The sequence below is a fragment of the Choloepus didactylus genome, chromosome 3 (genome assembly GCF_015220235.1).
Source record: "Choloepus didactylus isolate mChoDid1 chromosome 3, mChoDid1.pri, whole genome shotgun sequence".
In the NCBI taxonomy this organism is placed as follows: domain Eukaryota; kingdom Metazoa; phylum Chordata; class Mammalia; order Pilosa; family Megalonychidae; genus Choloepus; species Choloepus didactylus.
Window position 1 is genome coordinate 46,109,814 of NC_051309.1, and position 25,424 is coordinate 46,135,237.

The 25,424-nt window shown below is 35.5% G+C and overlaps 1 long non-coding RNA gene across 1 annotated transcript in view; it reads right to left on the reverse strand.

The window, feature by feature from the left end:
- LOC119529361 overlaps positions 1-25,424 on the reverse strand; it is a 78,054-nt gene that overhangs the window by 46,372 nt on the left and 6,258 nt on the right. The window contains exon 2 of the long non-coding RNA XR_005215848.1: positions 21,753-21,892. This is a non-coding gene — a long non-coding RNA (uncharacterized LOC119529361). The remainder of the gene's footprint in view (positions 1-21,752; positions 21,893-25,424) is intronic.

Here is a 25,424-nt window from a genome sequence, read left to right on the forward strand (position 1 = left end):
AGAATTTCCATAATAAAAAGTAAAGCAAACAAAATTTCCAAAATACACAAGAGCCACCATTTTGCAACCTGTGCCTACCACACTGCCTGGAACGTGGACACAATGCATTAAATAGTGAGAGATGGTTGAATGAAAGGCTATTTGTTTTCAAGACAAAATATGTTTAATGTCAATTCTATCTCACAGCCATAGAAATGTGAGAGAAAACTAACCCACTGAGAAACTCAATGAGGAACATAGAAGTCCAATGAATGCTTTTATTTCTAAAAAGATTTGAACATAGAATAATTTAAGCATAATATAAGACTATGGGAAATTTTTGCATTTGCTAAGTTTCTTTTTTAATACTGAATGTGTTCAACAGAACCATAAAATGCACTATGCTGTTATTTGGTGAACTGCATGGACCCAGGAATACAATTTTATGTAGTGTTGAGTCTATTTTCTTTTACCAGTTATATAACTTCATCTAAGTCAAAACTTACAGCAATTTTGTATATGAATTTTTTCATAAATAGTATTTTTTAAAGAAACACAATTGCAATATTGTTTTCAAAATGTGATATGCACATTTCTACTTTTTAATCATTTCTTAGTAAATTATGATACTTACAAATATAACTAGTTGAATCATTGACTCTCTTGAACACTGAGTAATTAAACACTATCAGTTATAAAAGGTCTTGAAATCATAGCAGTCTTTTTTCTACTCTTCCCTTGAAACAATTATGAAAATGAAAGGACTTGCAATAGTTTTTATCCAAATATAAAATTAATAAAACTCTAGGAAATAATTTTAAATATTCTACAAAGTCATGTCGAGATAAAAAAACAAACACTTCATGACTGGTGTATAACATTCCAGTACCAGGCATCAACTTTGTTTTTCTACATGTCTGTGTAGACATTATTTCTAGAAGTTCTATGTTGTTTGTATTAAACTCACCTATAATGCATCGCAATGATTAGCACAAAAATACAACTTACCTGCTGAATATTATAAATTTTCAATGGTAAAAAGGATAAATAAGAATAGAATAACAAACAAACAAAATGACAGAAGCAACAACAAAAACAAAACAAATTTTAAATCAAAAATTACATTTAATTTACCAAGGAAAGACTATTTAAAAAAAATAACTTTAGAGAGGAATACAATACTGGTAGGCAAGGATGTGAAATAGTTTATTATCATGTGTAATAGTCCTTAATATAAAACAATATTTTTTCATCTTAACTGAAAAACCAATTAAAATATATAAAAAAGTACAGAAGACAATGTGAAAGGCACCTCCATTCCCCTTACTTAGATAAAATGCATGCTAATATTTTGTCTTATTTATTTCAGTTCTCTCGCCTTGTTTATTCAAAAACCAGAATGTTACACATTCATCTGAATCCTCACTTTCCCATCTTTCTCCCCAGAGGTAGCCACTCTCCTGAAGCTGGTGTATATTATTTTCATGAATGTTTTTGTACTTTTATTATAGATAAAGCCTCCATAAACAGCACTATTTTTAAATCTTACATAAATGGATTATACTTAAATATTCTTTGCAGCTTGCTTTTTGTACTCAGTTTTGTATTTTTGAGATTAACCATGGTTATACATGTAGCTCTAGACTATTTCATATTATAAATCTTGCATAGCAATTTTTTGACTGTTAAACCATGCTTTATATATCGGTTTATGTAACCACCGTTAAAGTGGATTGTTTTCTTTGTTACAAACTTGCTCAAAGAATCTCCCTGTGCCAAAGTGCCTGTGTTTCTCTAGGGTAGAGAATAGCAGGATTATAAATAATGTGTGTCTTCAAATTTACAAGGTAGTCCCAAATTGCTCTTCAAAGTGGGTGAACCAGTTCACACTCCAGTGAGCACGCATATGGTTTGCATCACCGCCCCCATGCTCACTAACACTTGGTATGATTATACATACACTTTATATATTACCATATATGTTGAATATATTACTATAAATTGAATTTTGCCAACTTATTATTGCTATATATTTTCACACCTGCCAGAACCAATCATATGCCAGGAATCTCATTAATATCATTTTCTGGGAAAAGTCTCAGTAAATATTACAAGAAAGAGTGAATGAAAACTTGATTCTAAGAGTTCAATAATGCATTGAAGGATAGTCTCTTAAATAAAAAGACGAATAAAATCAAGGAACAAGAGGCCTAAATCAACATCTGAAAATGTAAATATAAATAAAAATCAGGTTCTTCTTATGAGATTCTCAAAGGTAAACCAACACTAAAGAAATCTTAAAGTTTGAAGCCTACTCTAACGTTTAGGTTCAACTGGATTGTATTAATTTTTTAATAAACCACAAGAACTGTATTTCCCTCTTCGTATCTTTCAGAGGAAGGATAGAATGTTATTAAGTCCTCATAGAAATTAATAAATATTGCCTGCTGAGATATCATTTCATATTCCATTTACCTAGCAAATCAAGATTAGCTCAATAATTTGTGTATGAATTGAAGGTAAATTAATGAGCTCTGTGTACTAGGTTGCTTTTACGCAAAGGAAATTGAGTTCAATTCTTTCATATTGCAAATGTGTTTGCTACTGAGTTTTCATAAAAATAAAAACCACAGTGGCCCTCTGAAGGTGACTGCCAATATTATGTATATATTTCCTAATTGCCCACTCTGTGAAGGGCTGGTTTCAACCAGATGACTGTAATTCCCACAGTGGTTAAAACTGAAGTCAAAGAATGGAAGAGGTTTTATCCTCAGCTAGCCAAGTTGTAGCTGGGGAATTAATTTGACAATCAATAAATTCAGAAAATGGACCAGGTTCAAACGCTATTCTCACGCGAATTTAATCTATTCTAGTATAGTCTTCTTTAAAGCAATCTTTGGAAGCTAACTTCTTCAATGGTCATATTTTTTCAGTAATGAAAATAAAGATAATATCATGTAACATTTAATAAGCACTTACATTCAGGTTCTGCTAAATGCTTTGTGTGTTTTCTCATCTAATCCTCACAACAACTCTATGAAGTAGGTATTATCATAAGCAACATTTAGAGATGGGCTAAATACGTTGCCTAATCATATCATTGTTAAGTAGCAGCACTAGTATCTTGCTCGCAATACTCACCATTAGAATCATTTATTGTATGCAAATAGCAAATTAAGAAGTAAATAAATGGAATACTAAAGGTAATTGGGATTTTCTTTTGACATTCCTTCTCTCATTTCATAGTGGACCTCTCACTGGTTGCTACCTCTTGAGTATTCCAGTTAACTTAAGGAAGATCAAGCTTCTTGCACTGATAGGTCCTGTACCACACTGAATATTAAACTTGACAATATGTTTCTTTTTGTTTCCATGTTAGTAACCAAAAAAACTAGCTTTTTGCACATGTAAGCGTGAGTTTATATTAATAGACAGCCACCTGAATAGAAAAGGCATGGCTACCTCTAAATTCCCTTCCAGTTCAAAAAATTCTGTGTTGGTACAGTTAGATCGATTAGATGTTAATTATCCTCCTGGGAAATAATAATATTTTTACTAAGAAATAGAAATTGCTCATTTGGATATTTAAAACAATTTCAAATTGAGAGATTGTGTAGGTAGAGTTTAAATGATAAAATCAAAACAGAAAAATTGGCTAAAATATCTTTAAGTGTATTTATTCGCTCTCAGAAATAGAAGAATACTAATGAGGATAGGATGGGATTTTGTATGGGACTGGCAAAGCTAAGTTTCTGGAGTTATTTGGGAAAAGCTTACCTTATTTATTAATATTGCACAGGGATATTTTTAAAGAATAAATTACAGTTAAATTTTTTTGAGCCTTCAAATGTTCCAATAAGCAATCATTAATTTCCAGGCACTGAATTATACCCCTTACAAATATAACATTATGTAATCCTGACAAAAATATTGTGAAGTAGCTATTAGAACATCAGTTTTGCAGATGAGGAGACTGAGGATATGAGAGATTGAGTAACATGTTCAAGGTTGCACAGCTTGGGAATGGCAGAGTCATGTTTCAGCCTAGAGTATGATTTGAATCCATATTCGAGCTCTCCACTCTCATCCTGTACTGCCTCCCATAGGCTATAAAGGGGACTCAGTGTGAAGCTGGTGAATCTGAGAACTGAAACTCGCAACACTGTTTCATGGTAGGGTGACCATATTCTGCTTCTTTATGAGAAACAGTCACAATTAAGAACAGTCACTAAGAGCATCTCAACAGGGCGCTTTTTTTTTTTTTCAGTTTTATTGAAATATATTCACATACCATACAATCACCATGGTATACAATCAACTGTTCACAGTACGATCATATAGTTATGCATTCATCACCACAATCTATTTCTGAACATTTTCCTTACATCAGAATCAGAATAAGAATAAAAAATAAAAGTAAAAAAAGAACACCCAAACCATCATCCCCATCCCACCCTATTTGTCATTTAGTTTTTATCCCCATTTTTCTACTCATCCATCCATACACTAGATAAAGGGAGTGTGATCCACAAGGTTTTCACAACCACACTGTTACCCCTTGTAATCTACATTATTATATAATTGTCTTCAGGAGTCCAGACTACTGGGTTGGAGTTTGGTAGTTTCAGGTATTTACTTCTAGCTATTCCAATACATTAAAACCTAAGAGGTGTTATCTAATAGTAAATAAGAATGTCCACCAGAGTGATCTCTCGACTCCATTTGAAATCTTTCAGCCACTGAAAGTATTTCGTCTCATTTTGCATCCCCCTTTTGGTCAAGAAGATATTCTAAATCCCACGATGCCCGGTCCAGATTCATCCCCAGGAGTCATATCCTGCATTGCCAGGGAGATTTACACCCCTCAACAGGGCACTTTTAAAACACTGGGATAGTGTTTAATGGAAAAAAGAAAAATCTTCTTCTTGGAGGACAATACTAGGAAACCGTGAATGGGTTTTCTTCTGGCTGCCTATAAAAAATATTAGGAGTGTAGTGTCTGAATTATTTTCCTGGCAGAGAAATGTAAAGGCATGCGAGACACAGAGGGAAGCTGAATTCAGAATATTATGTTTTGTTTATTGTTACAAAAGCCATGAAAGCACATGTAGAAAATCAGAAAGTACTGATAACCAAAGAAATGAAAATTTAAGAAAATCCATAATCTACTACTAAGAGATAAATACCATTATTACCTTACTATGCACAATCATATAAATGTTCTTTATAAAATCAAGTCAGGTTCTGCAACCTGTCTTGTTACATAAGCATATTTCCTTGAGATTTTTTACTCCCTTTCCAAAACACTCACCTTAATGCAGCATTATATTCTTCTGTTCTCCATTCTTCTTTTTTAAAAAAAGTTTTATTTTTTAAATACTTTCAAACTTACAGGACAGTTACAAAAATAGTATAAACCCCATACAGAGAACTCTAACATAACCCTATCCCCCCAGATATACAGATGTTGCCACATTTGCTGTATTATTCTATCTACCCATCTCTCTCTCTCCTCTATCTACATGTGTCTCTATCTAGCTATCTAGTTATCTATCCATCCATTTTCTAAATAATTGAGTCTAGATTGTGTACATCATGCTCCTTGAACACTTAACACTGCCATGTAAAATTTCTAAGAATAAGGATATTCACTTATGTAACCACCTTTAGTGCAGTTATCAAGTTCGAGCCATTTAACGTTGATACAAAGCTTACAGTCTATATTCTAATTTTTCACATGTTCAAATAATGCCCCTTTGACTCTTTTCTTCTTCCTTACTAGATCCTATCCAGGATCATGTATTGTATTTAAATTTCACTGCCCCCATAGTTGCTCTTTGTTTGTTTGTTTGTTTAACTGTGGGAACAAGCACACAACATAAACTTTCCCATATCAGCTACTCCCAAACATACCATTCAGTGGGAGTACTCATATTTACACTCTTGGGGTACCCTCACCACCTTCCATTACTGAAACTTCCCAACTCCCCAAAAGAAATCCTATACCCCATTATACATTAACCCTCCATTCCCCTGTTCCGTTCCTGCCCCTGGAAACTTTGCTCTAATTTATGTCTCTATAAACTTGCATATTTTCTGTTATTTTCTTTACAGTTACCATGGGGCTTAAATTTAACATCCTAAATCTATAATACGAACTTAACTTCAATGGTATACACAAACTATCTTCCTATGCTCCTCTATCCCCCCAATCTTTATGTAGTTCTTGTCACAAATTTCATTTTTATACATTATGAGTTCAAAACTACTGATTTATCACTACATTTTATGCATTTGCCTTTTATGTCCTGTAGGAAGTTAAAAAGTACAGTTATAAACCAAAACACAACAGTACTAGCATTTATATTCACCCATGTCATTACCTTCTTCACTGGAGAGCTTTACTTCTTCATGCAGCTTCAATCTATTGTCTATTGTCCTTTCAATCTACAGAACCCTCTTTAGCATTTCTTATAGGTCTAGTACTGACGAACCTCCTCAGATTTTGTATATCCGGGAATGTCTTAATCTTTCCCTCATTTTTGAAAGACAGTTCTGCCAGATAAAGAATTCTTGCTTGGCATTTTTTTTTCTTTAAGCACGTTAAATATGTCATCCCATTGCTGTCTTGCCTCCATGGTTTCCAATAAGAAATCTTATTGAGGCTCCTTTGTATGTGACATGTTGCTTCTCTTGCGGCTTTCAGAATTCTTTCTTTATCTTTGGCATTCTACTTTGAGTACTTATTTTCAAAAAAGGAACAGTAGTGCAATTAAGTTAGTACAGCTTGCATGTTTGCTTGGCTCCTGGATAAGGAAAGGTTTATATGTGTTTAGGCTAAGGCAGGGATGGAGTGGTAAGGGCCTTCCAAGCAAAGAGAAAAAAGTGCAAGTGCACTCTAAAGGTTAATAAATGTCAACCTAAGAGGTAGCAGACCAGCTTTCTCTCTGTATTTTACAGAGAGCACACACACATTTTTCAGTTTGAATAGCTACAGTAATAGCTTAAAGTACAGTCCCCATACTGAAAGCATCAGAATCATCTGGGAACTTATTGGAAATGCACATTTTTGGGCCTACCCCAGACTTACTGAGTTAGAAACTCTGGATGTGGAGACAAACCTTCGAGGTGACTGTGATACAACCAAGGTTTGAGAACAACTGATCTGCAGCATTACAGTATTTCTCAGCTCAGTCTTTCTAGTTAAGTATTACTAGCTTTGCTTTACAGAAGAGAAATCCAAGAAATATCAAGTTAATGTTAAGTGTCATGCCCAAGATCATACAACTAGTAAATGGCAATATCAAGATTAAAATTCATTGTTTTATTGCTCTGGAGTCTACGCACCATTCTGCTTCCAGGCAATTATAACAATTAAGTGAATTGAATTGAAATTTTTTGACATTTTCTCCAGAGTTGACTATATTATTTAATTAATTTATTATTGTATCATATGTTATATTATATCATATTATAGTTTTATTTTGTCTTTAATGTAGCATTTAAATGATAAAATAGAACCACCTTCCACAGGGAATTATCTGGAAGAGCTTCCAGACCAATCAACTCTCCCTCCCTCTCTTTACCTCTTTTTCTTCCTCTATTTATTTGAAAAGGTTCAAAGCTGTAAAAGTTGAAAGAGTAGCCCAAAAAACACCACTAGATTCTTTACCTAGAATTACCAGTTGTTAACATGTTGTCATATATGCTTTCTACCTCCTTCTGTGTGGGCACATGCATGTGCATATATTTGTGTGTGTATTGTGTTTGTGTATATGTAGTATATGTACACACACATGCACACATTTTTCTGGACCATTTGAAAGTAACTTGCAGTTATTTTAATAGTCTATCTCTAAATAATTCAGCATGTATCTCTAAGAACAAGCACTTCCTCTTACTTAATCACAACCAGCAAGTTTAACGTTGGTTCAGTAATAAAATTGAATATATAGTGCACATTCAAATTTCCACAATTATTCAAAAAAAGGCCTATATAGCTTTTTTTTAAAATTTAAAATCCAAACAAAAGTCACATAATGCATTTTTCTGTCATGCCTTTTTTATTCTCCTTTACCTAGAGCAATCCCTTTGTCTTTCCTGTCTTCTTTCATGCCTTTGACATTTGCAGAGTCCAGGCTAGCTGTGTAGTAGAATGTCCCACTTCCCGTTTGTGTACTTCCTGTTCCATGACATTAGTAGGCATATGGCTATTAGTGGTTCATTTTTTCAATGATATAAGTTGTATGATGTGTGTTTGTCCCATTATTGTGATGATCACTTTGGTCATTTACTTAGGTGATGTCTGCTAGATCTCGGCAACAATCTGTGGCTCAATGGATTTAGCATCCATTTAGGATCTTTGTCTGAATCAATGATCACATTGGGGATTGCAAAATGGTGATTTTTCTAATTCTATTAATTCTACATTTATTAATCACAGTCCTCTCTATACAGAAGACCTTCCCTCCATCATTTTTTCTTTTCTTTTATTTTTTAATGTGTGCATGAATATTTGGCTGTATCTGTGTACTTGGATTAAATTTTCTTAACATTTTCTTTTCATTGAATATCTCAGGTTAAGAAATCTATTACTGTTTTTTTGAAGCAGAAATACATCTTAAATCGTGATGAATGCTGTTAACTATTTGGTCACTGGACTCATGCTCATACAGAAAAAATAGAAGAGATTAGATGATTGATACATACAGTGGGACGGTTCAGCTCTTTATTGTTCTAGTCTGTCACTCCTTAGAACTTCTTTGAAGTATTCTGAGCAGAGAAGAAGGATGGTGTTTCAGTTTGCTAATGCTGCCGTCATGCAAAACACCAGAAATGGATTGGCTTCTATAAAGGGGATTTATTTGGTTACAAAGTTACAGTCTCAAGGCCATAAAGTGTCCAAGGTAACACATCAACAACAGGGTACCTTCACTGGAGGGTGGCCAATGGTGTCTGGAAAACCTGTGTTAGCTCAGAAGGCTCGTGGCTGGTGTCCGCTTGCTCCCATGTTGTGTTTCAAAATGGCATTCTCCAAAATGTCAGTGTCAGCTTCCAACAGCCATCTTCAAAATGTGTCTCTCAGCTGCAGCAGCAAGCTCCTTCTGTCTGAGATCTTAACATAGGGCTCTTGTAAACTAAAGAAGGCCCATGCTGAATGTGCAGGGCCATACTTCCATGGAAATTATCTAATCAGAGTTATCACCTACAGTTGGGTGGGTAACATCTCCATGGAACCATCCAATCAAAAGGTCACACCCTAATCAAAAAGATTAATTAATCTGCCCCCACTTGATTGCATCAAAGAACATGCTTTTTTCTGGGGGACATAATAATATACAAACCAGCACAGATGGTCAGAGAGAATCTTTATAGGTTCGAATATTTTGCAAATTCTTGTCATGTAACCTGCTCTTAAAGAAATCTGCTTAGCATTTGGTTCATAGACTTGATCTCTGGTGGATTTTAACATCTCTCTGAAGAATATTATTCATATACATGTGAATATGGTATATTCATTATATTAATAATATGCTTTACATACACATATTTAGTTTTTATGCAAAAAATATCTTCATATTTTCTCTGATAATGAGTCACCATCAGGTTTTAATATTGTTAAGGGGTAACGAAATGACTAAGATGCAGATAACCTGCTTTGTTTCTTGAATAAAGTTGATAAAACAGATCACAATTACTGGAAACTGAACTTTTAAAATGCATGCAAAGTAATACACAATGAGTCATGAGAAAATAATGTTTTTGATTTGCTCTATAGTGAATGAATTGGGATTAAATATAGTAGATTATATTCATTATACTAAAAAGACTCAAAACCATTATTTAAAATTAAGTAAAAATTCCATTTTAAAATTAAATTATTTAGAAATAGTCAACTCATGATCATTTAGACCTGTCTTGTGAATTAATATTATATATATATATTTAAAGTAGGAATAGGAAAAGAAAAAACTGGGAAAATTTAAGATTATCTAAAAAATAAATATTTAGAAGAATTAAAGAAACTGAATGTAATATTTTTTAGCTGTGCTCTTTCTGGTTTCCTTGAAAATTGTATCCTCTCAGTGCTGGAAAGCTCAGAAAAAAGCCCAAACCAGTGACTGGATTAGTTGGTAGAATACTGAAAGTTCATTTGTAAAACTTCAAATCAGATCTGTTGCTTTAAATTAAGGCTCCCAGTCTTCTTTTTTCTTTAACTTTCTCCTTGATTCTTCCATTAAAGCTTGTATATGTGCAGAACAGCCTGTCTCGTACCATTCGCTAAGGGGGAAGAAATTTCTCAGTTTTTCCATCAAAGGAATTTGAGATAAAACAGCTAGACCTTTCAGGTGTAATCAGGGCCACCAGGTTTGGTTGAGCAGGCTGTGCTCGGCATTAGGGCTCTTGGCCAAGAGGAAAGTGGGGGTCACACTCTGATTGCCAGGCCATGCACCCTGACAAAGATCAGCTGGCTGCAGTTAGGAGAAAAGAGTACTTTTTTGTAATTTGCACAAAGGACACATGTGGGCTAGCATCAACCCTGCCCAAAGCTACAATGATGGCACATTTTGAAGACATTTTCCATTAAGTGCCTGGACCGGTTTGTGTATATTATGTCCTCCAGAAAAAGCCGTGTTCTTTGATGCAATCTTGTGGGGTAGACATTAGTGGAGATTAAGTTGCAACGTTTGGATTAGGTTGTTTCCATGGAAATGTGCCCCACCCAACTGTGGGTGATAACTCTGATTGGATAATTTCCATGGAGGTGTGGCCCAGCCCATTCAACATGGGCCTTGATAAGTTTACTGGAGCACTACATAAGCTCAGACAGAAGGAGCAAGCTTGTCATGGCCAAGAGGGACACTTTGAAGAACGCACGGAAGCTGAGAGAGATGCTGCAGATGACAGACAGTTTGGAGATGGCCGTTGAAAGCAGACTCTTGCTCTGGAGAAGCTAAGAGAGGACAAACGCCCCAAGAGCAACTGAGAGTGACATTTTGAACAGGAACTGTGGCCCAGAGAGGAACGTCCTGGGAGAAAGCCATTTTGAAACCAGAACTTGGAGCAGACACCAGCCACGTGCCTTCCCAGATATCAGAGGTTTTCCAGACGCCATTGGCCATCCTCCAGTGAAGGTACCTGATTGTTGATGTGTTATCTTGGACACTTTATGGCCTTAAGATGGTAACTGTGTAACCAAATAACCCCCCCTGTTTTTAAAAGCCAATCCATTTCTGGTGTTTTGCTTTCTGGCAGCATTAGCAGAACAGTGCCATTCCCATGTGACTGTATCAGGAAGAGAGTGGGAAGGAGCAGGTGGTGGCCCAAGGGCTACGTTCCTTTATTAAAAGTACAGGTATTGATCATTATTTTTTATCTTCCCTGATCCCTTAAGAATAGGAAACTGGTCTTTCAAATTCCTTTGTGGTGAAAAAAAAGTGTCTATCTTTAAAGAAATATTTCTAGTGTTTAAAATGAACAATACATTATTAATGGAATTTTAGTTTGGGGAATTTGTGCTTTGAGTTTTAGCTCCAAAAATATTAGAATTTCAAAAGAAAAACATTAAAAAATGTCATTTATGGTAGGTTTTCACCTATTTTAAAAACTTTTTGTTCTTTATTTTTACTCTCTAAAATCATGTTACTTGGAACAAGTAATAATCAGTGACTTTTGAGGAATCATAAAAGTATTTCTTAAAAGAGGATTCATTGCTCTTTTCTTGTTCTCATTCCATTGCTGGCTATTTATTATAAATGTGGCCAGTTCTCACTGTCATTTTTTTCTGAGAGATTCTACAAACTATTCCCTTTGGAAGGAACCAAGGCAAAGCAACAGTTAAATAGTCTGTTTGCTTATCAGACATTAATATTTTAACCATTAACTGAAGAATTTTTATGTAAATATATATTACAATTACTGTTCTCTCAGGGTAATTGTTTAGCAATCTCTAACTAATTTTGCATTGAAGTTAACTGTCTTTATATCCCTTAAGGAGAAAATTCTTTTGGGACATGGTGGTGATTCACTGAACATGACCCTTCCATTTTTTTGTTTTCTTTCAGATATGCCTGTTGACCTAATACATATATTACAAAGATTAAAAACATAGCATTGTTTTGTCTTCCCAAAGTTATCCAAAAGTAATTTAGGATATATATGGTGGATCATACAACTGAGACAAATGTTAGAGTCACCGACCTTAACCTTTTGAAATTAGTTTTTCTTTTAGTAATTTATTTCTAGAACTCAGGCCTAGAGAGACTAGGAAATTTATATAACAGCTTCTTCTCTTTTCATACGCTCCAGTTGGGGCATGTTTTTGTGGTTACAAAGAAATTTTCAATGCATGTTAATCTAGGCCAATTGCCAGATTTGTTATGGCACTGTGAAGCTTTACAATTGATTTTTGAAAGTGCTATGTGCTTAATTCTTCTTATATGATCCAGGAGTCTAAGTTAATTCTCCAAAGTATGCTATAAAATAGCAAAGACTGCTTTCTCATTGAGTCAGCAGAGAGGTGACTGAAGGACTTTCTTGTAATACAGGATTTATAATTTGGAGAACAAAAAAGGAGAGAAAGGAATAACTGAGGTTTTTGAGGTCTTGTGAATGTTGCTGATCTGTTATACTGACTCTCATTTCAAAGTCCTTTAATCATATGTTTGCTTTTCTATAGTAGATTTTATATTGCTTACCTTCCTTTTTGATCCTATTGGGAACATAGAACAATTACATATTTTTGATCTTTGTAATATTTAGGATTGGAGAGACAGAAAGCCCAAAGTAATAGTGGCTTGAAAAAGGCAGACATTTATTTCTCTTTCACATAAACAGGAAGCACAAGTAGGTAATTGATAACTAATAAGGAGGCCCCACCATCATGAGGGATTTAGGCACTTTCTATCAGGTCTGTTGGCGGTAACACCCAGCTTCCAACTCAAAGTTCACAATGGCTGCTCCAGATACAAACCTCACATCTGCATTCAGCCAGCAGGAAGGAGGAGGGGTGGAGAAAGAAAGAATACTTCCTGGAGCTCATGTACAACACCTCTGCATATATCCTATTGGCTAGAATTTAGTCACGTAGCCATGTCTAGCTGTAAGGAAGTCTGAGAAATGTAATTTTTATTCTGGACAACTGTGCGCCCAGCTAATAACAGGTGGTTCTATTACCAAAGCTGTAGGGGAAGATGGGTATTGGGGACAATTGGCAATCTCTGTTACAACCCTTTAATAACTTGCTCTAGGGCTGTGCTGGTTTGTATATATTATGTCCCCTAGAAAAAGCCATATTCTATACTGCAGTCTTGTGTGGGCAGAGGTATTACTGTTAATTAAATTGTAATTCTTTGAGTGTTTTCATAGAGATGTGACCAGCCCAACTGTAGGTGATAACTCTGATTGGATAATTTCCATGGACGTGTGGCCCCACCCATTCAGCATGGGCCTTGATTAGTTTACTGGAGCACTATATAAGCTCAGACAGAAGGAGCGAGCTTGCTACAGCCAAGAGGGACACTTTGAAGAATGCACGGGAGCTGAGAGATGAGTTTCAGCTTACAGAGACATTTTGGAGACAGCCTTAGCAAGCAGACTTTTGCTCCAGGGAAGCTAAGAGAGGACAAATGACCCAAGAGCACTAAGAGTGACATTTTTGAGGAGCTGAAGCCTAAGGAGGAACGTCCTGGGAGAAAGCCATTCTGAAACCAGAACTCTGGAGCAGATGCCAGCCACTTGTCTTCCCAGCTAACAGAGGTTTTCTGGATGCCATTGGCCATTCTCCAGTGAAGCTACCCGATTGTTGATGCATTACCTTGGACACTTTATGCCCTTAAGACTTAACTGTGTAAATAAACCCCCTTTTATAAAAGTCAATCCATCTCTGGGGCTTTATTTATCAATAATTACATGAGGCAATTGTCAACTTGTAAACTTTTTAAACCACTGACAAATCTTCTTAAAAACTTGATCTGTTTCCTGGAAATGGATGAAAGCATTTTGTTAATGACACTATTTTAAAGAACAAGAAATGTAGCCTCTGATTTCTTTCTTACATGGTATAAAAAAAAATGAGACCCAAACCTAGAAGGTGATGTTTCTCATCCCTGTGCCCTGGCACACAGATATATCACAAACCTTCGTAAGTATGTTCCTAAATTTTTATTAATGAGCAAAACGTATTATTTTTTGGTTAACTGTTATGGGTTGGATTACATGACCCCCAAAGATATGTTGAAGTTCTAATCCTCAGTACCTCAGAATGTGTCCTTATTTGGAAATAGGGTCATTGTGGGTGGATTAGTTAAATTAAATGAGGTCACACTGGAGTAGGATGGTGGGATGGCCCCTAATCCAATATGACTGGTGTTCTTATAAGAAGAGGACAAGAGACACAGAGGGAAGACAATGACCATGTGAAGATGGAGGCAGAGACTGGAGTATGCGGCCTCAAACAAAGGAATGCCAAGGATTACTAGTTACCACCAGAAGCTAGGAAAAGGCAAGGAAGTATCTTCTTTTAGAGCTTTCCAAAAGGCATGACTCTGCTGACAACTTCATCTCAGATTTCTAGCCTTCAGAAGTGTGAGAGAATAAACTTCTGTTGTTTTAAGTTACCTAACTGGTGGTACTTTGTTATGGTAGCCCTAGAAAAATAATAGAGAGAGAGAGAGAGAGAGAGAGAGAGAGAGAGAGAGAGAGAGAGAGAGAGAGAGAGACATTGAGAGAGAGAGAGAGAGGGAGAATAGATCATGCCCTACATGAGATGAGGTTCTAGCTGATATGGGGGACTCTAGGTGTTGGGGATCCAGGCTCTATCTTGTGGATCTGCTATCATCAGCATGGGGCTTCCATCTTCCTCCATCATGCCAACATTCTTTCCAGCGGGAAGGGGAAGAGTAGAGAGGGACATTCTTTCCCTCTACTGGTTTGATTTGGAAATTGTACATATTACCTGAGTGGATCATTTTTTGTAGAACCATCCTTTATTATTAGACTTTTACATTGTTTGCTATTTTTCATGTTTTTAAACATCAGCATACAAATTTTGAAATATTTAAATCTTTGAATATATATCATGATCACATAGTACATAAGCATTTAAATGTATAAATTATGTCTGTCTTTTCAATGATTTCTTTAGTTTGTGTTCTTAGAATTGGAACAAGCAAATTTGATAAATATTAAATTTGCTTTTTAAAAATTTTTGAAATGTATACTCTTACCAGCTATGTTTGAGAGCGCCTATTTATTGCAAACTTGCTAGCAATGGGTTTTCTTATAATGTTTTAAAAAATATATAAAATTGTCTTCATCAAAAGTGAGGGTGAATTTTATTGTCTATTCCTAGCTTTTTCCATTTTCTTTGTTAAGTACTTTTTTAACTGTGAAATCCAACACACATACATAACAGTGGTAACTCTCAAAGAATGACTCAACAGGTAGCCAGAGAGCAAATTTCAAAGAATGCTATGGGTTACAGTTGCACAATTTCAGTTATTTTCTTATTGTGAAATATAACATATTTCTGTTATATATATGTATATATAATATATATAATTATAACCCATAACATTCTTTGAAATTTGCTCTATAGCTACTTGTTAAATTGTACTTTGAAAGTTACCACTTTTCTGTATACATCTTGTATTTTACAATAAGGAAAGAACAGAAACTGTGGAACTGTAACCCATAACATTGTTTGAAATTACCTATATAACTACTTGTTAAATTGTACTTTAAAGTTATTACCTTTCTGTATATATATTATAATCCATTTTCTTTTGTTCTTATTGATTTTCTAAAAGAATCATATGAGATATTTATATATAAATGATACTATTTTTTCTTGTCCTATTTATTACTTATAAATTTCTATTTGTTGTGAATCTTTTAAATTCAATTAATGCTGCTTATTGAAGTACAGAGATACAAAGTGCTTACATGGTCAAATTTATTAATCATAAACTTTGTGATCTTTTCCCCATGGTTTTTAAGTGGAGAAAATATTCCCTATCATGAGATCAAACAATTGGATAAACATTCACCTTCATTTTCTTCTATTTTATTTTTTCTTTAATCTACCTGAATTTAATTTGGTTCAAGGTATGAGGTAAGGTTCTAATCATTATATTTTTTTCCAAATAGCCAAATGTGAGTCCCTGCTATTTCTTAATTTCTTCCTTTTGCATTATTTTTTACTGTTTCATTAATTATATAAACACTCAAACCAAAAACTAATAAATATTTTCAACCTATCTATTCTGTTTCCTTGGTACCAGAAATGTTTTTGTAGCAGAATGTTTGTATGTAATGAGAAATTTTGTTATCAAGAGTATTTGGATGTCCTTGTAGCACAGGGCCATTTTGAGCCTAGAGACAAAAAAAAGGGCATTTTCTTTCTTTTTTTAATGCGAATTTGGAAAGTGCCTCTCAACATGAATATCCTGCAGGCACTTCAAACTCAGGAAATCCAAGGGAAACGCATGGTCTCTAGCCCCATTTCAATTCTCTTCCTTCGATGTTTCCTAGTGCCGTTAATGGCTTCCATTCAGTTTCCCTTGCTACAAGCCTCAGTATCATTTCTGACTTTTTCCTCTGCTTTACACCCTACATGTAAATACTCCCTAGTGTTTGCAATTATATATTGCAATGTTACTGGAATCTATTCTCTCTCTTTGGCTGCCACTGCCTCTACTCTAACTTATGGCTGTGCTATCTTACCCCTGGACAATGAGAAGAGCTTTTGGTTCTTGCCTCCAGCCTCCCACATGTCCATCCCCTGTTATCTCTCTAAATTATGAATCCAAACTCATTACTCCTACTCCTACTCATTACTCCTACTCTTACTCTTTGGGTGACTTCCCAACTCATTAATGTGATATTCAAAGCTGAACAGAGGATGACTCTCCATCCAACTTTCCTTTCTCAACTCCCATCATTCCTGGTCACCCATGAACTCTGTGTTTCTGTGACCTACGTAAATGGCTCACCTTTACTTTTAAATATTTACACATCCTTTTCCTTGGGCTGTTTTGCCCATATCTCCCTTTGTCTCTCTGTCTTCATAATCCACATTTTAAGTCCCAGATCGTATATTATTGGCTCTGAAAAAGCCTTTCTATTCAATCAAACTTAATTGAGCCATACTCCATGGTTCCATTGAATTAGTATACACATTTATCAAAGCCCAGATGGCTTTCTGAATTATTTAAGCTGCACTATATCTGGTGAGGCAGGACGTTTTAAGGGGACCAAAGTGAACATCTGTCTTTGTTGACACAGAATATCATCTTGTAGCAGATTTTCTTAGTTCTGGGAGAATATCTTAAATATTCCCTTTTGGTTGTACAACTACAAGTGAGTTTTCACCTACAGCCCTGACAATAACTAGTCCCAACCCGTCTCGAACCCCTCACATGCAGAATGAATCTCTTGGAAAGAGGTAGGTAAGTTTGCAGAGAGGTCAAGAAATATTCTGGGAGGACATAGTGAGACTCCATCCTCTTCCCTTCAGATATTTAATGGTATCACTTTTCTGATGGTTTGAGATGGCCCTGCTGTGGTCCCCTGTGAAGAAACCCATGAAAGCCTTGAAGGGAATCTCAAAGTGAAGAAGGGCAAATCTTACTAGTGACCTAGAATCACTACCGCTGTCTGTATTTGTGGTTGATTGACTCTGACATAGCTTGAGCCTGGGCCAGAAATATCTCTGACCAGGCACCCTGGCATGGTAGGTGGACTGGTGAGTGCAAACATAAGGAGATAAAATTTTGGAAGTCTAAACATGAGGTGTCACTATAGTCTCTGCAAGGATCTGGCCCAGCAAGAATGACAGCAGCCGCAGGCCAGGACCAGCTTTCAAGAGTGACACCAGGATATAGCAACAGAGGTAATAGGAATTATAAACCAAGGTTCACAGCACCCTCATCAAACTCTCCAATTTTCTCTTGTGCACTATGAATGATGGTTCTCCTAGAACTAAGTAGGCAGCTTTCTCCTCAACTCACTGAAGGGAAAGAGTTTAGATAATTCAGAGATGGGGCAATTGGATTCTTTAAAGTTGGGATCATATTTGTACTCCCACCAGTTTAGGCAGTTGTCTCTCCAAGGACACTGTAAATATCTACAAGATGGAGCCCTTGCATAATAAGCTTTATATCTCTCTGGTGACATTGTAATTTTAACATTGTAAATGTATGAATTTCTTCTACCCCATATTTATTTTAATGTTTATAACTAAAATTATAAAGCATATAATATTTTTAAATTTTGTATAAAAAGGTATTTTCTATTTGCAAATATGCCTGGAATAAAACACAAAGCAATGCTGCCTTTGCTCTTTGGGTCTCAAGCTGAAGCTACTACCACACAAAACCCTTAGATATGTAATGTCACTACATTTTAATCCCCACAAAATCAGCCCTAAACTCTCCAGTTTACAAATTTTTCAAATTTACTTGGTCATGCTCTTTTATATAGAGATTGGTTACCCTCCATTACAATATAAATATCATTTTTCTTGTTTAGAGAAGACAGTTCTGAGGGTATCCGTCTAGTGGAGAATATTATGCTAACTGTCTATAATTTAGAATACACAAATGTGCTCCCTGGGACATGTGCAGCCTCAGCGTTTCTTTCCCAGTTCTTCAAAGGGACTTTGTGCCAGTTCCATACGGCTTGTATTGTTATTTCCCTCTCCATATTGCTGTCTTTTTATGTGAAAGGAGGTTTGGTGTGTTGTTTGAGTTTTACTTTTCATGCTTGTATATGAAACCATGTATTCTATAGTCCAATGGGAAATATATATAATATGCAATAATGTTTTACTTAATTTATTATAATTTTTGCTTAAGAAAATACAAAAATGCAGAAGTATTTCTGTAACAAAAACAGAATCTCTTTCATCAATTATCTCTTCTTCTCATCTATCTTGTTTATCTAATCTAATCAATATAATTTATCTAACATCTAATCTATCTAACACCTATGTATCTGTATTGGTTTCCTAGGGTTACAGTAACAAAGTCCCACTAACTGGGTGACCTAAAACAGCAGAAATGTGTTCTTTCTCAGCTTCGGAAGCTAGAAGTTCAAAGTTAAAATGTCAGCTCTGAAGGCTCCAGGGAAGTATCCTTCCTTGTGTTTTCTCTATCTCTGGTGGTTGCCAGCAATCCTTGATCTTTCTTGGCTTATGGATGCATAATTCCAATTTCTGTTCTGTCTTCACATGGCCTTCTCTGCCTCTCCTCTATTTCCAAATCTTTCTCTACTTATCAGGACACCAGTCTTTTGATTAAGGTCCATCCTAATCCAGTATGACCTCATTTTACTTGGTTATATCTGCAAGGACTTTATTTCCAAATAACATCACAGTCACAGGTTTCAGAAGTTAAGACTTGAATATATCTTTTGGGGAACACAATTCAACTCACAACTTTATCTCTATCATCTATCTGTTTATCTGTCATCTATCAATATCTGTTTCAGTTTGCTAAAGCTGCCAGAATGCAATATACCAGAAATGGACTGGCTTTTATAAAGGGGATTTATTAGGTTACAAATTTACAGTTTTAAGGCCATAAAAGTGTCCAAACTAAGGCATCAACAAGAGGATACCTTCACTGAAGAAAGGCTGATGGCATCAGAACACCTCTGTCAGCTGGGAAGGACGTAGCTGGTGTCTGCTGGTCCTTTCCCCCAGGTTGCGTAGCTTTCAGCTTCTGATTCCAGTGGCTTTCTCTTTAAGCATCTGTGGGTTCTTACTTAGCTTCTCTGAGGCAAACTCTGGGCTTCATCTCTTAGCTTAGCATCTCCAAACATCTTTCTGTCTGCATCTCCATGTGTCTGGGTCTGTGTCAGCTCTGAGCTCTCTCTTTCTCCCTGAGCTTTCTTAAGGACTCCAGTAAACTAATCAAGACCCACTTGCATGGGTGGGGTCACATCTCCACGGAAATAATCTAATCCAAAGGCCTCATCCACAACTGGGTGGGTCACATCTCCATGGAAACAACCTAATCAAAAGATCCCACTCACAGTAAGTCTGCACCCACAAGATTGGATTAAAAGAGTATGGCTTTTTTGGGGTACATAACAGTTTCAAGCTGGCACATCATCTATTGATCATCTATCGATTATCTATCTTTAACTCTATCCATCTATCTATCTAACGGTGTGCCGGTAAATGGTTAAAAATTGGCTCTCTGGGGAGAAAAGCTTTTAATTTGTAATGCTTGCCAATTTCTGTGACATAAATACTCCCACCACAGCCCATATTATTTCTAATGATGTTATGGGACGCAGAGTTAGGAAGTGATACACAGTAGAACATTATCATATAGTATTTTCACCATACAGATACAATAGATATAAATAACTTTGCTCATAGATAATAGTAAAATACATTAAAATAACTAGGAAGTAATGAGTTTTGAGTATTTATTACCTTTGTTTTAATGTAAGTTATTTAATTGTACGTTTATAAAACTTAGTTTTAAATAATGGCTGTGTTTAACAACTGCTCAAAAAATTTCTGAAAATTTAGCAATTGTCTCTTGCAAGCTGGTGCAAGCTGGCTCCAATACAACACTGCATTAATTTATCTATTAATATCCACCTCTTTCTTTTTCTAAGAAGAGTAGGTTCTTATGACAGGGAAGATATTTGTTGAGCCTCGTGGTGAATATAGGTAAGCATGTCTGGAGGTATAAGCAGGACTAATTTGCAAAGCATAATAAAGAATGGAAGCTTTTGTGTGTGGGGGGGTCGGCAGTTGCTAAGATGATGGGACAGGGTGGTTGGAGGCAAGAGTCAGCTTGCTTTGTGGTGGGAGGTTGGAGATGAACATTTTCCCATGCCCACAGAGAAAGCAGTAGGAAAGATATATAAATGTATTTGTTTTATGCAAATGTGACATTCAAATTTGAAATAGTATGATATAAAAATATCAATGAACTTTTCCGAAATAAAAATTGAAAATATTGTAATCTGATGTTATCTTTATTTCCATGGGCTAATTGTTCAATTTGCCAGAATAGAATTATAGGAATCTTCAGAAATGTGTTCATTGACTACAACACTGTAGTTGGCCATGGTATACTTGATGCAAATCCCTTCTTATGTCTCATAAATGAAATCTTTCATAAAATCTAAATTGCTTGGTAATGTTTTTAGTGAGAACGGATTCGTTTTGGAGAGGGAAATAGTGTGGAGTTCTACATTAAAGTTGAGGCAGGGCAAAACTGAGATTGCTTGCTGGATTACAAAATGCATTTGAAAGTAATATACCTAAGATACCTAAGACTGAAAATGAATTCACACTAGATGAAGGACATTTGTTAAAATCTAAATTTAGGCAGCATAGCTTGGTGCTTCAGGGCACAGATTCTATAGCCTAACTTTTGGGGTTTCATTGATGCTTCTGCTACTTATTAGCTGTGTGACCTTGGGCAAGTTATATAAATTCTCTGTGTTTCATTTTTCTTGGCTATAAATAGGAATCTTAATAATACATATGTTATTGTTTTGAAGATTAAATGAGCAACATGTAAGTACTTAGTACAAACCTGGCAAAACGTAAGCTATAAAGTTAGCTATTATTTTTAATTGATCTAGTGACTTAGGAAGAAGGTTAATTAGAATGTAATCTATATGTATAGTACATGCTGGGGTTTCTAAGGAGTCTCGGTAAAGACCCTCTGCACTGTTTGAGTTCTGAAGCAACTGAGATATAAGAACCAAGAGGAAGGCAGATAGAGGAATAGAAATCTTACCTTTATTACTGTTAAAGCTGATATGGCAGAATGTGCTTGAATCTGTAGGCAAGTGGACTTCTTAATCTTGAAACATAAATCCATAAGCAGCTCTGGAAACCTGGAAGCACCACTTTAGGCCAGACCCTCTTATCATGTTGCTGAAAGTAGAGCAGAGCACACACTGTCTGAGGGTGGGCTGACTTCCAAAAGAAAGGGGAGAGGAAAAGGCTGGGTTCTGCATGCCCTATTTCTCCTTCCAAACTCCTCAACCAAATTAAATTCTTCCTTCCTTATAAATGGGGAGGGGCAGAGAGAACCAGGACTATTTCATAGAGGAGCCTCTTCCATACGGTAAGAAATAACAGGAGAGGGAAAAGCATTCCCCCCTGTACCCCTGTTTAAGCAGCAACACAGAAACCACTTGTAGTGTTTTTAATAGAGGATACTTTATTTGGATACTCAGGCAATGAAGGAGTGAGAGGGCCAACTGGGATGGCAAGGTTACCCAGAGATTAGTAACAGCAGGAGGACACTACTCTTCCTAAATAAAAGGAGGAAGTAGTGTCACCAGAGCCTAAGGACTGGAGTCACCCAGCAGAAGCTGGACTGTGGTATGAGCTCCAGGGAGCTGGAGTCACAGAGAAACTGCCTGACACAGAGAGGGAGGGGAAGAAATGCCCTGACTTCTTCCTCCAGCCTGCCAGTGTCTTTCCAGTGCCTGCCACTGGCCCTGCAGCCTACTGACAGAGAGCCCAGGAAACACCAGCCTGAGGGGTCAGCCACCTTGTTATAGAAAGTAGAGACAAGAAGGGGGGTTGGGTAGAGTGGGGTAGATCTGAGGGCAAAATGGCCCAGGACCCATGCACACACACATATGCACACGTGCACACACATACACACAAACTCTGCACTTAAAATATTTTGTGCTTTTCTGTTTTTGAGCCCTTCGGATGATATAGCTCAAAATATACTTTCAGATGGAGGCTGATTTTAGCATTATTTGGAGACATGTCTATGGAGGTAAAATGAAGAAGATTGAAAATCAATATATAATTTGTCCCATTTTAAAAATTCTGGCCAATATTTAGGAAGCATAGTTTACATGAAGTCACGAAGCAGATCATTGGTACAAATATAAAAATTATGCAAATATTAAAGTTACGGCTACAGAGTTTTACATCCTGAGTGAAAGGTATTGTTTTAATGAAAACAGAAGGAGCTAAGATATAACATTAAGTATACCACATATTATTATGTCTTTATTATGAAAAATGCATATAAAAAGAATGGAAAGAAATAGAGCAAAAACTTTAGCAATAGTTTCCTCTGAATATGAATGATTAATATTTTCTTCCATGTATTTTACTGTATTTTCTACAATGAGCATGTATTACCCATAATTAGCGAGGAAACAATTTAAGAAAAAGTTAAACACTTTTCTTAAGAGGATTACTTAGCTTCTATTCTCTAAAGATCTTCCATCTGCTTTTATTTTTCATATTAAAAAAATCAAGCTACTACGATGTATAGCTTTTTGGGTTTCTAAGGTTTCAAAACTACAATGAAATATAAAGGAATTTGGTGGAATTTTTTGTTCTTTTTCCAACCATTACAATGACAATACATTCATAAAAGGCAATTTTCTGGTCTCTGGAAAACTAAGTACATCCCATTAGAAATGGATTTCTGTAGGGTGGCTCAGAACATTTTCTGCTGTTCAAACAATGAAGTTGTATTGGCACATATTTTCTGATACGTGTCTTTTCTTTTTTACAGTCTGGATTTCTTATCAATTATAAAATCTGCACTTCTGCTGGGGGCTATACAAAATACCTGCTATTTGAAAGGCAGTAGGTTAAGGACTAGATAATGAGTAGAATGAAAAATATCAACACCAGGGATTGGGAAGCACACTCGTGGTCTTTTTGCACCTTTTGCAGATTGTCTGAGTGCCTTGGGGGCAACTCTTTGAATAATTAGAAGCTAATGGGGTATAACATCTCATATACACATATATTACTTCAGGAAAATGTAATACAGTACTCTGTTAATACTTCACACTTGCATGCATATAGAAAAAATTTTTACATCTTATTTTTTTCTGATTGTTAAAATAATACTCATTATTGACAATACAGTGAGGGGTTTTAGTTTCCCATTGCTGCTATAACAAATTGCCATAAATGTAGTGGCCCACTCAAATAATCCAGAATAATCTCCCTATTTTAAGGTCAACTATTAGCAATTTTAATTGCATCAGCAATTTTAATTCATTCCCCTGTCCCATGTAACCCAACATATATGTAGATGCCAGAAATTAGAACACGGATCTCTTTGGAGGCCATTATACTTTCTACCACAGGGGAGTACCAGAAAAATAAAAAGAAGTTAAAAAAAATCTTTAATTCAGACATCCAAAGATAATTTATGTTATTTTGGTAAATGCCCTTCCTTATAACATTGTTAAATCATGAGCCAAACTGATTTGAATACAAATGGGGACTTGAAACATTTTAATTTCATTTCTTTGACTAGATAATATATATTCACATAATTCAAATATTAAAAAGGTACTCATTTTAAAGTTTCTTGTCTTTTTGACCATAATTAACCACGTCTACTGGTTACTTATATGCTTTTACAAATTTCTTTATGCAAATACTTGCAAATATGAATATATATTTTTATCCCTCCCACCTCCTTCTTGACTAAGTTTGTATTGTATTCATGGTTTACATTTTGTTTTCCTCTCTTAATAATATATCCTGGAAATATTCCATATCAGTCTACAGAGATTTTCTTGTTGCAACAGCATAGCATTCCATGATGTACCATTAATAACTTCACTAGTCCTAAAAGGAATTCTTAACTAATTTGTTTATATCCTAAAACATTCTAAGGAGGAGAACCTTGATGTGACATTTATGTTTTATTGAAATACATCTTATTTTCAGAATATAGCATCTTTGAAATAGGAGGAAACCTATTCTTTGACCCAATTGGATTTACCAAATTGCCACATAACAAATACTGATAAAAGAAATTCAGTTTAATTTGCATAGATAATCTTGTTAAGCCACAGACAATCTCCTTGTTCTCTTCTCTCTGCTAATACTGATGGATTTAGAATGAGATTGAACTATTAGAATTATTTTTTTTCTTTTGTTTTTCTTTTGAACTATTAGAATTAGGAGACTGGGAAAAGAGAAAATTGTTTATTATTCAACCTTGCTTGCCTGCATTTCCTTCAAGCTTACCTGTGTGTCTCTTATCACAAAATTTGGATATATCTATCTTTCAACATATTTAGGAAGCATAGTTTACATGAAGTCACGAAGCAGATCATGGGAATCTTGAGAGTAGACATGAGATTTTAATTGATTGAAGTTCAGTCTGAGTCAACAGTATGATGTCTGCTAAATCTGTGAATGCAGTTTTAAACTGTATGTGTGGAATATCATATCTCATTAAATATGGTCATTTTGAGGTGGGGGACTTTTTTGTTGTGGTCACTTCAATGCTACTATGTTAAAAAGATGGCGTCAAACTGTAAATACAAGGTTTTCATCACCAAGTAAGATGTGCAATAGACATCCTTTTTCCTTGTTCTATTTCTGCTATGAGTAGGTACCATTATTTTTATTTTTTAAGATGTGGAACCTGAGTCAAAGAGAGGTTAAATAGTTTACT